The sequence below is a fragment of the Limulus polyphemus genome, unplaced genomic scaffold (genome assembly GCF_000517525.1).
Source record: "Limulus polyphemus unplaced genomic scaffold, Limulus_polyphemus-2.1.2 Scaffold1020, whole genome shotgun sequence".
NCBI lineage: Eukaryota > Metazoa > Arthropoda > Merostomata > Xiphosura > Limulidae > Limulus > Limulus polyphemus.
This window is the reverse complement of record NW_013666630.1, coordinates 334,153-353,453: the sequence shown is the minus strand read 5'-3', so window position 1 is coordinate 353,453 and position 19,301 is coordinate 334,153. Positions and strand designations below refer to the sequence as shown.

Genomic DNA, 19,301 nt, shown 5'->3' with positions numbered 1-19,301 from the left:
ATGAATGTAAAAGTAGTGGAAGCTGTCAGCTGATGCTTAAAAATTATTTTTAGTTCAGAGGAGACTGAATGATGTAATCACCATTATGTCACTATGACAAACTGATCAAGAATATATTAGTTGTTCTCCAAAGTTGTTGACACTTAGAAAAGAAGGTATGCTCCCTGTGGGTCTAGCATGTGGGGCACTTCTTCCTAAAAATTGTTACAGAGTGTCAACATGAATGTGTAGAGTAATTTGAACTGCTATTGTTGGCATGCATTAATATGCACAAACAAAAAGGTTGAAAAAAAGTAGTAGGAAAAACAGATTATGATAAAACTATGAAATAAAAACAGTCTAAATACAGATGAGGGGTATGCATCCGTCTCTATGATCTAGTTGTATTGCACTATATTTTGCTATCGAACAACTCAATTCATCGAAATTTAAAACTTAGAAGTTTAATGACACATAATTAGATGTAGGTAATGTGTAATACTTGAAATTTTGTGTTAATTATGGGTCTCTAGAACGCTGGATGAACCAATATTCTTAGCTGCAGAATGAAGCAGTTTCTGTTATCTATAAAATTGAGTAGAGGTAAGGCATAAGGATAGTTTCTGTTATGTAAATGTGTCAATTTCTTTAATTTTGAATGTGTTATTGCATTTTTATTTAAATTTTCTTTAAGTTATGATGACTGAGGGAAGAAACATGTACGTATGTGTTACATATTCGTATGTAAAAATTACTGAAGAAAGAGAAAAAGGAAACTTGCATAGCTTGTATACATATATACAAACTCATTAAAGTTGCATAAACATGAAAGGTGACATAAATTAAATATTTCTAAATAATACAAAGCTTTAAACATGATCTTAAAATTACCAACCAGGTCCATATGGACCCTATTAGCCTTTTAGTACCAAATTGCTTGTAAGACTTACGTGGATAAAAGTTTGCTTCAAATGTTTCGTGTTTCACTAAAACTTAACTACTTCATTACAGGTTTAATTACTTAGCATGCATATAACTGAGTGAAAACTTTTGCGTCAGAAAACTTCGTGTCTTGCTTGATGAGAATGATGCAATATTTAAGGTGGTTTGCAGAATAAGTGAGGCAAGGTGAACCACTGTTAACTGCTAGATCGGACAACTTAAACAGTTCACGTCCATCATTAAATAATTTATAATCCACCTCGTGGATGATGTCTGAATGGATAAACTTCAACCATAAAAGCAGAGTTTGAGTTGTAAAAAATTAACAACAGAAACGGCGAGGTTTGATGCCCAATTTGCGAACAGCAGTCCCATGCTGCTCAAATCGCCTGAGTAGTTTAACAACAGGAACGATTTGATTGTACATTTATAATAAAACTTTCTTCATTTTCTATAAAGTGTGTTATTTTCATTATATTTAAATTCAATACTGAGAGTATTTTCTGTATGACGTATGTGTTATTACTAATCAATAAACTCATAGGGCAGAACATTTACTAATTTCTCAAGTTAATTGTGATGTAACTATAAAATATTAATAGATATAGAGAAGAAGAAGAAGAGAACATCTATAAAAAGATACTTAGGATTGGAAATTGTAAGAATCTCCATAATTTAAGGTATAGTCAAACTTTGTGAAACATCGTTTAATGAATATACTTGTATATGTTATATGCCACTAACCACCGTTAACAGTGATCATCAGATTAAGTTATACTGGTTATGTGCCGCATACTATTTAATGTGTAAGTTGTATATTTACGTGTCACGTGATTCGTAATTGGCTAGATTATCTTAAGCTATATTTGTTAAGTGACACATACCTTGCTTATAGTTACTATAATTTTAGTTCCTGAAGGAAAGCTATGTGGTACGCACCATGTTAATAATTAATGTACCTTATGCGTCACAAATAACGCTAATAGTTATTCTTATTCTATCTCCGTTATAGTTAACTTGCTATTTAATTATTATTTAACTTTATGTTAAGTTGTCTACATTATGTGTCACATAATGCATTAATAGTTATATTCAGTTTATTTTCTATATATTACGTGGCAAAAGTAACAGTTTAGAAGTGATCATTATTTCAACTTGTATATATTATTGGTGTATTTGTTACGTTTCATAACCCACGCAAATAGTTATAATTATTTGAGCAGAGTCAATAATTATAATTATTTTAAATTATATTTGTTATATGTCGTAAAGACCGTTAATGGGTACTATTGTCATAAGTTGTATTTACTAATAGTTATTTTTATGCTACGTTTTGTGTCTCATGTTATCTTAATACTTATCATTATTCTTATTAAGTAGTATGTCAGATAAATACCGTGTTACTAGTTAACATTACACTAAGTTGCAAATATTGTTTTATATGCCACGTTAAAAGTCATAATCTCAAATTTGAAACGTAATCTATCATATACCACAGCAATAGCAATAATAATTATAATTTTCGCTTAGCATGTTTTATATGACATATAAATATATCATTGAGTTATATTTCACACGCTGCATTATGATTATTTTTCTAAGTTGTAGTTTTAAGTGTCACATACCAAGTTGACAGTTACTGTCATTTCAGTTTGCATGTGTTAGGTGTCTCGTGCCTCGTTATCAATTTTTTTTTATTGTTTTAAGTTATACATCTTCTATTAAGGTATCATTGTTCTAAAATTTTAGGTTATAGAGCAAGCAACACATTATTATTGTAAATTTTTAGGTTATAGAGCAAGCAACACATTATTATTGTAAATTTTTATGTTATAGAGCAAACAACACATCTGTAATTATATCATTATTTCAAACTGTGCAAATTGCACTTGTTTCCATTTTTAACTGAAACTGTATATGACACGTAAGTGTTTCACTTTCCGCGTGAATAATCGACATTATTATAAGTTATACACGCTATGTATCACATACTATTTTAAATGATAATTATCGTTAGAAGCTATATCTCTTCATGTTTCGAATGTCACGTAATAGCTATTGTTTTCAGTAAGTTGTATATGTTATACGTCACACATCATGCCACGTGTCATTACCAGCAGTTGTTACTATTATTCTAAGTTGTGTGTCACGTAGTAAGTAAATTGTTAATAGTTACTAATTACCATTATTTAAGTTATGCATGTTATATGTTGAGTGCACCTTTAGTGAGTGTCATTATTTAAAGTTGTCATACATTATGTTCTAAATATGATTATTCTAAGATTCATATAATATGTGTCACATACTAATATGATGAAAAAAAGAAGTTTGGTAACTTAATTGTAAAAGTTTACGAAAGTATACACAATATAGAATCAAGGTTCGCTGTGTTAAAAAATAGTAGAGTTTGATACGGTACATACGACAAAAAGTGTAGGATATAAAACTTCACGATACATATAAGCAAAATACAGTTTAGCCCTAGTAATTGAAGTTAGAATAGAATAGCACTTAAAATTAATACACATACATGTTGGATTGCTGTTTTAGCGCAAAGGTATACAATGGGCTATCTGTACTCTGTCTATCGCAGGGAATCGAACATCGAATTTTAGCGCCGTAAGTCTGTAAATTTAACTCTGACTCACAGGGAAGCTACATGTTAGGAGAAATCCTAAAATGGAAAATTGTTATTATATGTATATATTCCTGTACCTTTCCCTTTCTTCTAAGTACGGTTTACTTTCTCATTATGTGTCATCGTGCAATTTAAGGAGGCGAAAACGTGAAATTGGGAGCAATCAATCATGATTATAACCTCTTATGTTTGGCGTAAAATATTATTAATCCGCTCACCATTCACATTTTTTTACGTCCACCGTTCACTCACATTTCACCCTTTCAATCACCGAAAATTGCAAGAGATATTTCAAAAACTTTATAATGTTTATGTATTTACTATTGCAGCGATCTTCTCAGTTACTGGAGCCGAAACTTTTGATAACCTGTGGATCCGCAGTCGGCGCTCGCTTTTGTCTGCTGCTAAATTGAAAAAAAAATAAAAATAAAAAAAAATTTGAAATTATCTCTATAGGCCTAAGGGTTTACAGTGAATTCTGCTTTCTTGAATCAAAATCACTTCAAAATCTCACTAAACACTTCTGAGTTCTACGACCCTATATCAAAATACATATAGGACATTCACATTTAAAAAACAGAGATATTTTTTTTATTTGCCGAGTATCAGCTACTAGTAAAGAAAGGTTTTTTTGGAAGTAACTTGAAAACGTTTAGACTTTTTTAAACATATTTTCCATTATCTATTCTTGACATTCAAGAAAGAGAATTAAAGTGCTCTGGACAACACATTTGGAATGTTACCTAACCTGAGAATTGGGTATAACTCTTGTCTATTTATAGCATTCAATTTCTTGTAATCAATGCAGCACCTTGCATTGCATTACTTCACTTGTAAAATAAGTGAACTTGCTGTTCCTCCAACTTGTTCTGTTATTCCTATATCTTGCATCTGTTTAGTGTATCAGTGATGGAGACCGGTCTCCTTGGCAATTGTCTAATTGGCTTCTCTTAACTCATTGCAATATACTAGTCTGTAAGGTTTGTTAATTCTAAGTCTGCATAGCCTGTGGAAAATACGGTCGAGTATTTATTTAGTAGTCACATTAATTCCTTGGCTCCTTTTTTTAATATAAATTGTCTGTTCCTATTTTGCCATCTCTTCTATATTAAAGTTTTGCCATAATCACTGTCTCACTGCTGAGATATAAAATATAAGTTCTCTTCACTCCTCAGTTACATGATTTCTAACAATTATTTTTTCCTGTTAATTTTAGCCTAAGTGGTATCAAATTATATGGAAATCAACATTGATAACGAATTAAATTTCGGCATTAAAAGTACATTGCATGGATACAATTGTTATCACGGAAATACCAAATATGAGATATTAGCAATGATATAATACAAGACATAGGTGCACAGAAGAATACATGATTTCAGTTGGTGAACATTCAACTTTTGTGGAACGATGTTAACAAGAAATAAATACAAGTGTTGTCGAACGTTTAAGCTATGCGAAGAGGTTGTTCTTAATTTTGAACTGATATATTAGAGAGTAAGTAGTTAGATGATGATACCCACTACCACCTCTTGGTCTTTTCTAATTAATTATGGGATTTTGTCATCAGTCTTTTAATATATGCATGCTCCAAAATACAGAGCATGATTTTTATAGTAACGGGATGTGAGCCACGTAACCTCGGATTCACTGTCCAACACAGTAACTATTACTTTACAAAGAAAATTATATTCACATTTATTAAACTTTAACCCTTACACAAGCATTATTACAGTAATCATTATCAATGGAGATACAGATGTGGCTAGAATACATCACAAGTAAGCTATGCCTACCAAAAGCATGTCAAACCTTCAACAGTTGCTAATTTTGAAATTAATTTATAAAATCAATATTTTATTTTAACAATATATAGGGCTACCTAAATAATGGGGGAATATATAAACTTCAATGACTATAATTTACATTTCTATAAATATACATCTTTAACTTTCAAAAAAGAAGATCTACCTAGAAAATCAAAAGCAGAGAAGAATAAACTGAGAGAATCACAAGCAACCATATACTCTACTTCAAATGATTTGTTGAGACACTTATCCTTGTAGTAGGAAAAGGAGAAATGAAGTTTGCATAACAACAGGAAGATTACATTCAAGACCGCTACACAACACTCTCTGTGGACAGTTGTATGAAAGACTTCTGAAAAAAGCAAGATTGTGAAATTAGAGAACTCACATAGAATGTAGATTTTTCTTTCAATCAAGACATAGCATAATAATATAGTTATTTACAGTTGTACGTTAATATATATGTTTTTATAATTGAAAAGAAATGTAAGTTTAAATTGTGACAATAGCATGGTATATTCTAGGGAACTAGAGGCATACTGCACTTCAGGAAACTGACAAGAAGCGTAGTAACCAGCCAAAAATATGTAATAAAGATAGCTGAACAAGAAACAGCATCTCTTTTTAGAGCAATCTATAAACAGGAAGCTACAAATGCAAAGTGAATTCACTATCTTAAATGATGAGAAGAAGTAGGCTCAAAACAAAATGGGGTATCCTACTAAGCAAAATAAAGTAGAATTCCCAGCCCTAGGAAAATGAATATATCACAAATAAATAACAATCATATGGGAAGAGAACACACCAAAAAAATGCTTTCACCATTATCAGTAACCATAATTGAACTGCACCAATGAAAGAAAAATGTACTATAATAAGAAACACTTCTTTCAACACATTCCAAATTAATCCCATGAAGAAACGCACAGTACTGCTAGACAGATAAACTAGGTAAAGAAATGAATTGGTTGGGTTATTAGGAATACAGCCAACCAAGGTAGAGAGGACTGTGCAGACACGTGAAACATGTATGACTTTCGTGAGAGCTCATCCAATGTCATTTGGCTTATCTGTGATCAAATAAAATCTGATTTCTTCACTCACAATGGTTCTACAAATTGATATTTGTCTTCGAACTTGAATTTCTCAGATTGTTGTTCTACATAGGAGATATTTACGATTCTACATCCAAGGTCATAGTAGTAATACCTCTGCTTTATTCTCCTAGTGAGCTGAACTATATATGTCTCTCTCATGAGCAGATATGAAACTTGTGCAGAGAGCTTATTTTAGTTTCAAGTTGTCTCTTTGGTCCTTAGGGGATAAAGTATTTAATACTTCTTTAGTTACGTCTTGTGTATTTACTGCGACGTACATAGTTTTCTAACTCTAGAACTCTAGATACTAGATGTAGTCAGCATTTTCCTCAACTATTAATGCCATTGTATTGTATTTTTTTTAATGGTTCGTGAGGAGTGGTGTATTAAAACTGTTGATTGTTTTCAAGGGCTCTGATATGAATGGTGAAGACTGATCGTTGTTGATGAAATTAAAACGTGTTCGAATGTCAAGGTACTGATTGGGTCCAGAGGGCGTTATGGGTGCTATAATATTGGATCTCATAAATACAGACAGAGGCTTGTAATTGCTTTGAGGGGGAAGGAGACTTCGTTTCTCTCGCTAGTAGATCAGTCACCATGCGTGTTAGCATTTCCACCTATTCTATCAATACTGACACAGACTGCTTCAAACTCGCTAACTGCCATAGTTACGCAGATATTTTCCAACAGAAGTTAACTTTTATTTAAATGAACTTAATTATTGCACAATTAATCACTCGATATTGAATTGTTTGTTTGTAATTAAGCATAAAGCTACACAATGAGTTAGCTGTGTTCTGCCCACAACGGGTGTCAAAACCCGGTCTCTAGCGTTCTAAATCCACAGATATACCGCTGTGCCACTGGGGGACTATCACTATTGGTGTAGGGGATAAGTTAGCAAATTGTATAGAAGAGTGGCTGGATGGAAAAAAGCAGAGGGTTGTTTCAAATAGAGTTCAGTCAAACTGGATTAATGTCATAAGTAGGGTACCTCAGGGCTCAGTCTTAGGACCTTTGCTCCTTTTGATTTACATCAGTGACATAGATGAGAGAATGATCAATAAATTACTTAAATTAAGGTGATGATATTAAGGTCTTGGGTGTTGCTAGCTGTGAAGAGGATGCTGCTGATTTACAAAAGGATTTAGATAATTTAGTGAATTGGGCAAATAAATGACAAATTGGTTTTAATTATAATAAATGCAAGATAATGCATGTAGGTTATCATAATTTGGTAGGTTATCATAGTATAATTTGGATCGGAATAACCTAAACAGTGTCATGTTATTAGTGATACGGCAAATATGATTATAATTTATATCTACAGAAATATTGAATACAAGTCTAAAGAGGTTATAATTTCATTATATAGGTCACTTGTTAGGCCACATTTGGAATATCATGTCCAGCCTTGGGCTCCTTACCTTAGGAAAGACATTGTATTGTTGGAAAGGGTTCAAATAAGGGTTACTAGAGTGATGCCTGGGATGGAGGGATTTTCATACGAGGAGAGGTTGAAATCTCTTAAATTGTTTTCTCTTGCAAAAAGAAGAGTCACGGGGGATCTGATTGAGGTGTTTAAAATTGTAAAGGGAATTGATAGTGTTGATGTATCATGTTTTTTCATACTTAACAGTTAGAATAGTAGGACTAGGGGTCACAAGTATAAATTTGGGCAAGCTAGGAGTCATTTTTGAAACAGGGTGATTGGTCTTAGGAATGGGTTGCCTTCGGATGTGGTGGAGGCTGGCTTTAAGATTTTTTTTTGAATTTATTTATTGATAATTTTAGTTTAATTTAGAGGATGGAACAGCCGAGATGGACCAATAGATCCCATGTTGTCCCAAAACGTTATGTTATTTATTCAATGCATTAGGTCACGAGAGCACATCTCATGTGATAATAAATTTACATAATATTTTGCTATATCAGTAATATCCGTATGTCACGCTAGGGAAGCTGGTGCTAGTTTCATAATACACACATATTTACTCAAAATAAACCGGATCAGCTAGAAGGTGAGTTAACGCTTTAATGTAACTAAAATTCATAGATAAAGTAAATAATAGAAGGAATAATGAATGAACGATAGACAAAACCATGAAAAAAATAGTGTTCTTTATCTCACAGATTTACTTTCTTTGTTTATAAACTGATAATTCCTGCACTTGTCGTTCCAATTGCTCTGTCTTATTGTTGGAAATTTTAATTATAGTCTTTGTAGCCTCAGTATCTTTATTCTATGTTCTTATCGCCTGAATCTTTTTATTTACCACTTTTTATATAACCTTTACGGCTACCTGTATTTCAGTTATTAAATCAATCATTTCTGCTCCCTTAATATGAAGGCTAAATTAGATTTCATAATTCTTTGTTGTGACTTTCAGGCAACCTCTGTAGCTTTTCTTTACTCTGTCCGTACTTCATTTGAAGCTTATTTTAAACCTCTCTCTTAAATAGTTTAAGTAAGAATTCCTATGACTATGTTGAGAGTTATATTTTGGATTTATTCTTAAACAATTGTTATAAGTCTTTTGTTATGTAACCTCATATAAACTATCAATAGATCATGCTTCGCCTTATACCAAAAATAATTGATATATTGCACATTTATTGTCACAGAGTGAGTCAGCGGTAAATTTGAGGAATTATGACGCTAAAATCCATGGTTTGATTCCCTATTTTGGAAAGTGTGCAGATAGCTTTTTGCTGAAATTACAAGAACAAATAAAGAAACAAGTACATCTGTCTGGTACCTTTATACATACATAAAAGATATTAAATTCAGAGGGCGCTAAACTTATAAATTAGTAAAAGACAGCTGTTTAGGAAGTTTGATATACATGGCTAATAATGCTTACCTGTGTATGTATGTGTTTATAGGTATATACCGTTTTATTATCAATCTCTATTATTTATAAACCTTTTCGCATTAAGTTTACCAAATTGCACTTTATTAATTTCACAGTATTCGTTTTTCTAGTTCATGATTACTCCATCAATTATTTTAACTTCATTTAGAATTGCTTAACTTACTTCGGACTAGATCGGGAGTGGCCTAGTGATTATCATACTGGACTGTGGATACGAGGGTTCATGATTCTCGTTCCTTTGCCGCAAAAGGCCATAGTTGCGTTAAGAGAGACGTTTAACCCTAACCATTGGATAAGAGTATCCCAAGAGCGGATGGTTGATGCTGTTGGCTAACTTCCTTCTCTCTTGATTATATGTTCAAAATTAGGGAGTTTTAACGCAGATACCCTCTTGTATAGCTTTTCGCAAGTATCCGAATAAAAAAAAAGACATAAATACTTCGCGCCTACAATCCTTGAATGTGTTATTTTATAGAGGTAAAGCCTGATGGAAGGTGGTTGCCTCAAATGGTGCTTGAAATAATAACTCATTTGTTGATTTCAATATTTTTGTTTCTTTGTTCTGTGTGTCTATGGCTTTCATTACAAAGTCCTGCTGGCATTAACAATAATGAAGTTTATAGCTGTTATCCAAACATCTAGTATTTTAGATTATGAGTACTGACTTTTGATCGGTAGATGGTTCGATATTGCTTTACAATGTGGGCTCTCTGTGCTCTGTCCATTGTGGGGAATCGAACCCCAGATTCTAGAGTAAATTTACTGCTGAATCACTGGAGGACTGTATTAATATAACTGAATAATAATTTTAATCACATCTTTATTTAATAGCTGTAAGTAGGATTACAGTAAGTAAGTAGGATTACATAATATCATTTCAGCTGCACCATTTTTGTATTTCACACTACTCAACACAAGAACTCATGGAATAAGTTAAAGTCTGGTAATTACAGAAATAACAAAATACATTATTCTTTATGACACTAAATTTACGTTTAGCAGAGAACCAAAAACTTGCTTGTTTTATTGTTTTAGAACCTTCGAGTAAAACCTCCACTTGGACTTTCTGCGCATAACCGTCCCTAGTTTGAACTGATAGACTAGAGGGAAGGCAAGCTAGTCCACAGTACCCACCCGCTAATGGTAATATTTGACTTTCACTCTTGTGCGGAGAACACTTTTGCAGCTAAGGGATGCAAACTATGAAACCTCGGATTCACAGTTCGAGAACACACAAAACACATACAACCCGGGTCAGCTAGAAAGAAAACAAGATGCCAGCTTAAAATATTTTTTAAAATGCAAATGTGTAAAAAAAAAGATTTGGTCGCATTGAAACTCTTGTTAAAACTCAAAGTCTCAATATATAACCATGCAAATAAAAAATTCAACCCTCCAGAAAAAGAACCAAGTAACGCTAGCTAATGTCAAAATATTACATTACTTGTGTTTCGAATGTGATGGTTGATGTGCATTTAAATAGCTTAAAGCAAAGTAAAATTAATTATAGGATCAGGTGTAACAATAATTTTCAAGTTTTATGAAAACTTAATTTCTCAATGAACCACACTGCCTTGTACTTGCCTATTATTAAAGTCTAATTTGGATGTGCTGCTATCTATTTCTAGATTTCACAACGAAAAACAGTTGTTATCATTCAAGTTTTAACGGTTCTACATTATATCTTATATCTAAACATTTAGCATCACATATATAGAAACCTATCTTTGTAAAGACTACTACACTAAATAAATATCTCAATTAGGACAGATAACAAAATTTATTGATTGTTAATAAATATTTTAATTTTATTAATAATGTCTGTTAAGCATAAAATGAAAGGTAACCAGGCGTAACCTTTATATTAAAAATACATTTTTATATTTCTAAGTAAGCTCATCTTTAGAAAAATTAACACATTAAATCGTATTTGCAAGGACAAAACAATGAAGCAAGAATAAAACAGAGAGTTGAGTACTTTATCTTAAAAGATTATGGATTATGTCATTTTAGTCCATGTCCCTAAGTCCGGTCATGCTTTGTCTGACAACCGTGAACTCGAAATAAGCCTTTTAGCATAATTTGCATTACAAACAGCTCCGTTTGTAAGGCTGCTATATCCAAAGTACACCATTCCTTCCTGAGTGCTTTTCATTATCCATCTGGTATATGAGAACGAGAGTCCAATCACACAGAAATTCGTAATGAATAGCATGAATACTCGTTTCACACTCTAACTGCTTGATGCATGAGATGGTTAAGAAGAAGGTATGCTGGAAGCCTTATCTTTGCAAAATCGTATCATGTTGTCCTCTTTTCCGTATAAAGCCGGTATACCTATGTGGTACAAAGGGTCCAGAACATTGGTTTGATAGCAAGCAGAGTTCACCTTGACCTTTTTATCCATTTTTCTGATCCCTAACTTGCCCTTGGCGCAGTATCCAATAATTATAACAAATACTTTCGAAAAAGTTTGCTATATGCTGTGTACCACTTTTGGATTTTTTTTTCTCACCCATTGACCTGTAGAAATTGGCACGAGACTTCTTTCAGTTAGCAAGATACATACTCGCTTTATAATGCCATTTCTGCTCAGCTCTGTACCATTTAACACTGTTTATCTTCCGTGAAGGAACTTGTATGCGCGTGACTTGTGTCTGTATATCGGCCGTGGCTGTCACGTGACTTGTTGATATGCGTATTCAAAACGTACTCAACCCTCTGTATTTGTTGAATCAAACTTTACAGTGCGTTAAAAATTTTGTACGTGATATGGCCATTTATCAACAGTATCACACTATAAAAATCAACTTTTCCAATACATTGGCTTGACGCAGATAGAATGATCCAAGGTTTGAACCGCGGCATGCTACTGAACACATTCCTCAGTTTCAGCTGTCGGAGTGCTATAGCCATAATAGTCAACCCTACTATTCGGTTAAGAGCACCCTACCTGCATAGGCGACAAGAGCGTTGCCTACAGGTTGCCCTGCCTCTGGTCAGTGGCTTTAAATTGCTGGTGTATATGCCTAAACCTTAGGTGTCATCTGATCTGAATGTTTCGCCCATGCTCAGTTTGAAAATACTGATATCAAACAATAGTACTTATAAAAAGTGTTAGCTGTGAAATTATGAGTATGAAAATGCCCGAAATTACAAGTAAAAATATATATATATTCTTCCAGATTATTGACTTGTTTTAAGCAAAAAATATATATCAATACAAGTGAAAAATATGCAGATTGATAAGAGTTTGTTTGGTTGGTTTAAGCACTAAGATACAGAATAGGCCATCTGTGTTGTTCCCACTGCAGAGCCCTGACCCCCAGCTGTACCTTTATAAACATTCAAACTTACCATTGAGCCACGGGAAAGCAGTAGATAAAAGATGAGGATGCATACCGCTAAATTAATACGTTAATTAGGATACTTAAATGAACCCAATCTTCTATGATAAAAACAAACCAGAAAGTTATAGCAATAATAGTGTCTTACTGTTTAATTTAATTATTCATAAATATATTTACAAATAACTCTGATGGTCAAGGATTCTAGCTATTGATTCTACTAACATGTTACACTTCATAACCATGACCCTGGAAACCTTTTTTTTTTTCAATGATATGATTTGATTCATTATATTGAAATCTCTTTCATCATTGGTTAATGCTCTTAAAATATGCACTATATAGTCACTCTCTGAATGAATAATAAAGGTAATCAAAGAACTAAAACCTTTAAAGAAAGAAAGAAACTAAAAAAACTCAAAAACTCAAAACTCAAATACTGATTTGGATTATCTTATCTCGGAAAGATAATACCTGAAATACCACAAACTTTTAAGGCATTTATTCAATTTAAAAGAATAGTTGAAGCTTATTCATTGTCTTGGAAGCATAGCAAATATATATATGCACAGAACAGTTTCGATTAAATGATGCGAGTTATTAATCTGTTCGTTTAAAATACAGGCTTATGCTCAGTCGCACTACTAAAAGTAATCAAACAGTTGTATTAAAGTAATACATTATTTTATGAGTCAGTCAATTTATTTATTGTAAAAAATTAAATCATCGCGACCAGATTAATTCGCATAGAATACATATATACATATTTTTACACAACCATAAATGTTAAGCAAAAAAATATGAAACAATAATGTGCTTCCATCTAGTAGTCATTTTTAAAACTTTATCTTTTCCGGAATTTCTGCCATCATTGTTTAATATTTTGGATATAAACATAAATTAATTATATATTTTCTGTTATATCTGCAAAAAATTATATTGAAAACACGTTTAAGTTTCTATTTTTTAAATTTTGCATACACTTATAAGGCTACCTTGAGCCTATATGCAATGATTCTTATAATTATTTACACAAGTCTGTGTTTGGCTTGAAATATAGAAAACAAAGTATGACAAAATCTATAATAACACATAATTCACATAATATTTTCAAACAAATGATTTTATTATGCTTATTGTGAGTTTAAAACAATACAAGATCAACTAAAATATTCACCGATTTATATATGCAGAAATAATAGTTGTAAATATTCACTGAACACCGACAAAATTTTCGAGAAACAAAGTATCATTACTTACGAATAACTTCTGACAGTAGAAAATGCCAAACTTGGCATTCTCTTACTAAAATATCATTTCTATGATGCTTAAATTAACGATTTCTATTTATTTTCGCAAATGTAAACATATAACTCGTTTGCTGTTGCAAAAGTTTATGGAGATGAAACACGACGAGAGGTTACAGGGATTTTTTAGAGGTATGATTATTTTACTTTTCAATAAGGGTATCTAGCCAGAAAAATACGAAAATACTAAAACATTGAATATTCTATAAAAAGTATCCGTGGTTTTTACATCATTGGTAGCTATGATAATATACTTCATGGTTCAATAGAAAAATACAGGCATTAATATTTACTGAAAGTATTTGCCTAGCAACCGTACTTTGAATCCAAGAGGCCATTAGTTCAGCTAGGATGAGAGAGGAAATTTATTTTAGTCAGTTGAACATTTAGTGATATTTGTAGACAAAATCTTGGTATAAGACAGTTTAGACCAGAGTATCTTAACTATTTGCCTATTGGACGGCTGGATTGTAGATGATAAAAACATCGGAAAGTCATAACTAGTTACTTGTACAACTCACTTGAATGGAACTTTTATAAAAATTAATTTTCCAGATTTGAATGTATAAACTCGAACTTAAACGTATGATAATAATGAGTGTACGGACTAAATAAATTTAGTCGTGCATGCATTGCTATTAACATTTTATAGCATCAAGTTCACATTTCTCTCACCATCATGAACCGATAAGTTGATACAGTATTTTACTTTCAAGTTGTTGCTTCTTTAACCCTACAAATCAATACATTATCTACTGAAATATATTCTAATAACATATATGTTTAATCCTTATGTTTATAGTACTGAGATGAAACAGATGTTACAGACGTATATAAATAACAGTACCGTTCATGATGCACTACGACGAAAGTGAAAAATATAGGTGAACGAAATAAACATATAAAGTATGGAACTCAAGCTTTGGGTTTGAATGGCTATAATACAAGTTTAAGTTTAAAACATGACAAAAACATAATGATCGTGGACTAACAAAATAGGAAACAAATGTATTGGCTGATGCACAACCTTCTTGTTAAATTTTATGTAACCTGCATACATATAATACAAACGTGACTTTACAACACAACAAATACAAATAAATAAACAGAGTTTTAAATTAAAATCGCGTGTCGTTTGTGTTTATGCCACTAAAATAAGTAAATGTGTTATAGGTTACATTTGTCTGAGTTGGAAAAACACAGTTTGTGTTGTGAATTTTTTCTGGTTGCAGAGGTAGAGAAAAGATTTCGTCATGTCTGAACAGGATACTATACTTTCAAGACAGATCAGGACATGTCAGAAATAAAGAGATCAAGTAAGTATAAACCTTTCCAGAACAACTATTTTGCATATAACTAGTGTCTTAGTCAGAGAATTGGTGCAATTGTAAAATATTTCCACATCTTGTTTACAAGAACACAAACTAACTAAGTGCAGAACACTTGTACGAAAATATACTTGAATAAAGATATGTTATTTACTACTTATTGAAGTGTAAAATACGCAGTTATTTTAACTGTAAGAATCCCCCTTACTTCCTTATTTCAATAACTTCCTGAAGATCGTCTGAGGGCTTATAATGTTAAAAGTCAAGTTTCGATACCCATAGTGGGCAGAGCACAGATAACCCATTATAGATCCAAACATTAAAAAGGTCAAATTATGACTCATGAAGTATCTAATAATTCATAACCTAAGCTCCCCAGTGGCACAGCGGTACGTCTGCGGACTTATATCACAAGAAACCGGGTTTCAATGCCCTTTGTGTAGTTTTGTGCTTAATATTAAACAACAAAACAACAACGATTCATAATCTATCCCTCATGTCACATGTATGCAACTAAGGCAATTACACATTCACAAGAAAAAGGAAGCATGTTGCAATGATCTTGACTAGACCATGGTGTTGAGGCTCTAAACATTCAATGCATGAACGTGGTCTAACTGGCGAGTAAAATAATCTATTGGAATTTTCCGACATCAATACACAATCATACATTCTGAAATTTTAAAACTTCTCAATCATTTTAATTATGCATGTTGTATAATGTCAGACAAGCAAGAAATGATGCTATAACCAAAGAATGCTCCAAGAACTTGTATTCATGTTCACATTCCTTCTCCCACACAAAAGCACATTTTAGGCTTAGTTAACACAGACAATAGCACAGTTGCCTTATACAAATTAGCCACAGGCTGTCAATAGTGTAATGTAAAAGATAGAAAGCTGCTGAATCCTCATTTGGTCTCAGGCATAGACCAGTCTTTAACCATTAAAATCTGCCCCAGCCAACTAAGTGATCAAGAAATTTCACCTCTACGTACATGAATGCGTACTTTCCTGGTTTCCATTTCTATCCATGTATCCTTGATGTTCTGGAATACAATTCCCATATTCTTGTGGCTTGAAATATGTGATCAGAAACAATATGTTATCTAGATAAAGGATGCATTTTTCATCTCACTCCTCATAGTGTAAGCTCCACCAGCTTTCCAAAATTGCACAGGTGCATTACACAGACAGTATCATATAATGCAAAATTTGCACAGTTCTTCCCGAGTTTTGAAAACAATCTTATACTTACCTTCATCATCCAAGTTTGACTTGTAAATTGCCATAAATTAGATCTAGCATATTGAGCCAATGGGTGCTTTCCAGTGCATCTAAACATATAAGTTTGAAAATCTCAGATAATTTATTCTACATTATCTCTATAGTAAGGTAATGTTGGAAAACGTAAATAAATATTTTTGTTTTGTTTAATGATAAAATAATGTATTGTTACTCAATACACCATTCAAGGTTACATTTGTGCATGGTGTTGTTTATCATATTTTGATAATTATTCTATCTAATATATTAACAGATGTTTTCTTTTGAATTGTAATTATCTATAGAATTAGTTTATTTCGGCGTTTTTGCTTCTAATTATATTAAATTATTGTTGATAATTATTTTTATCAGGTATATATTTCACCTATTGAAAATTTAAACAATATAATTATGCATTTCATTAAAATACTAAATCATATTCTTTTAAAGGTACAATTTTTATAGAAACTACAATCATTATGTATTAACTATAAAATTGTTGCAAAATATCTTGAGCTAATATTCCTAACTCCTCGGACAAAGAAAACCTAAATGATAAAATTTAAAATATTATTTTCCCTTTCACAATAAATTTCGCGGAATAAATTTCTGCAACGTTAAGTTTAAACTATTAAATGCTGTTTAAAATAAGTTATTGTATTCAGACTAATAATCTTGACGACTAGTGCGAAACAGTCGATTAAAGGACGCTTCCTGAAAAGTTAATTTTGTTACGCCTACTTTTATAAATAATACCCTGTACATTAATCGTAATATTAAGAAATTTGAAGAGGTGAAAAATTGTTCTCTACAGACATTTATTTTTATTTATTAATAATGGCAAGTTCCTTATAAATCATTTTCCTTGACACTCTCTGAAGATGATTGATATGTACCTATAATTCATTTAAATTTTCATTTTTATCACAAACAACCGAACTAGTAAAATTTGGCAGTGTAACCATCTTTGTGGACTTTTATACAATGTATGTTTTGTTCTATTTCTGCATATACAAATAAATAGCTCAAATGTAAAATCTGTGTGCAATATATGAAAAATAAAATCAACAATGCATTGAAGGGATTTTATTACATATTTTACTCTCCTAGATAATAAAAAAAATCCAGAAAAATCTGCTGCACTTTTGTGTAATTTCATGTTTACCCTTTAAAAATAATAATATACATTATATCCTAGGTGGTACTTTAGAATTAATTTTATTAACATTTTATACCAAAATAGGTCTAAATTTCGACAAATGATTTAAAATTCCGAGATAACATACGCCAGTACATTTTCCCTATATTATAAGTAACTCCGTAAAAAAATACACCAATCAAGAAACGGAATATATTTTGAAATGTTTATAACATGCCAGTTCCTTTCGTTATAACACTATAGGAACTTCATTCCCCCCCCCCCCCACACACACACATAAAGATAATCTTTCTTGACGTCATTTTTTTCTTATAAAATGGCCGTTTACATAATATTTTATACAGAAAACTGACAGACTATATGTAATATCTACACTATAAAACCTGTCAACTCACTCCAATACAATGAATAATCACATAAAATGACATTTCACTTTAAAATTTTGCTAATTAAAACAATTACAAAAATGTAGGTACTCATGATACACATACACCGTAAAGGCCCTGATTTGCAGGCTAAGAAAAAACTAGCACCAATTAGGAAAAAAAAACTTGTGAGATCGGTTACCCCGTTAAATATATTTATTAGATCAATAAATAGAAGAAAAAACTTTGAAATCGTTTATCGCAGTTGACAGGATTCGAACCTACGCGGGGACTTCCCCATTGGATTTCGAGTCCAACGCCTTAACCACTCGGCCACAACTGCTATACCTTTTGTTTATAGACCTAGATAACACAAGTTTAAATACAAAACTATATAATGTTTTTAGTCTATTCACAAAGTAAATATCTTCGTACTTTACAGCTTTATTACATGAGGGTTAACAATTAACTGGAAGAATATGTATTATTGATCTTGTACTTTCTTTGTTACTCATCTGGTTGCTGTTTAACACATAGTGTGGTATTCATATCTAGTGCTTGACAATAAATGATACATTTTATGTTTTACTTTATTTCCTCATTAATTTATGCTATAAACTGAAAAACTTCATAAAATTTTCTTTTTAAAAGAAGGAAGAACTAACAAGCAATATATTTTCCTGTGAAATTTATCTTTTGATATTGTAACTAATCGCGCTCAAGGAAGTGTGGAAAGTGTAAAAATGAAAGTAGGACCACACAAACTCACATATATTTGTAAAACGCTCAATAACTTCTTTGAAATATAGTAGACGTATATGAATAATATATTTCAAATTATTTATAGATAAACGCTCATTATATACCTCACATAGATTCACAGTTAAAATATATGACATCATTTAGGTTATAACAATACCGCTAGAGTTGATTTTTCAAGGAAATAATGACGTAATGTTTAATGTGGTTAGTTGAACATCATATATATCATACATATATGCAGCATCATAAAATGTTTTGCGGCTTGATCAAACAAACTACCATGAGTAAAAGAAAGGAAAACTAGAACTTGCATAAAAGTAAATCCTAATAGTAAGATTTAAATAATTGCAGTGTAAATAAGGGAACGTAAAGTACTTTCAAAGGCACATGGCAAAATAATTAAAATTTGTCCGTGAAAGTTATA

The 19,301-nt window shown here is 31.8% G+C and overlaps 1 non-coding gene across 1 annotated transcript; it reads right to left on the bottom strand.

The window, feature by feature from the left end:
* Positions 1 to 18,375: 18,375 nt before the first annotated feature.
* On the bottom strand, positions 18,376 to 18,458 carry Trnas-cga. The gene has a single exon. It is a non-coding gene; the product is annotated as a tRNA-Ser (tRNA).
* Between the last annotated feature and the right edge of the window lie 843 nt (positions 18,459 to 19,301).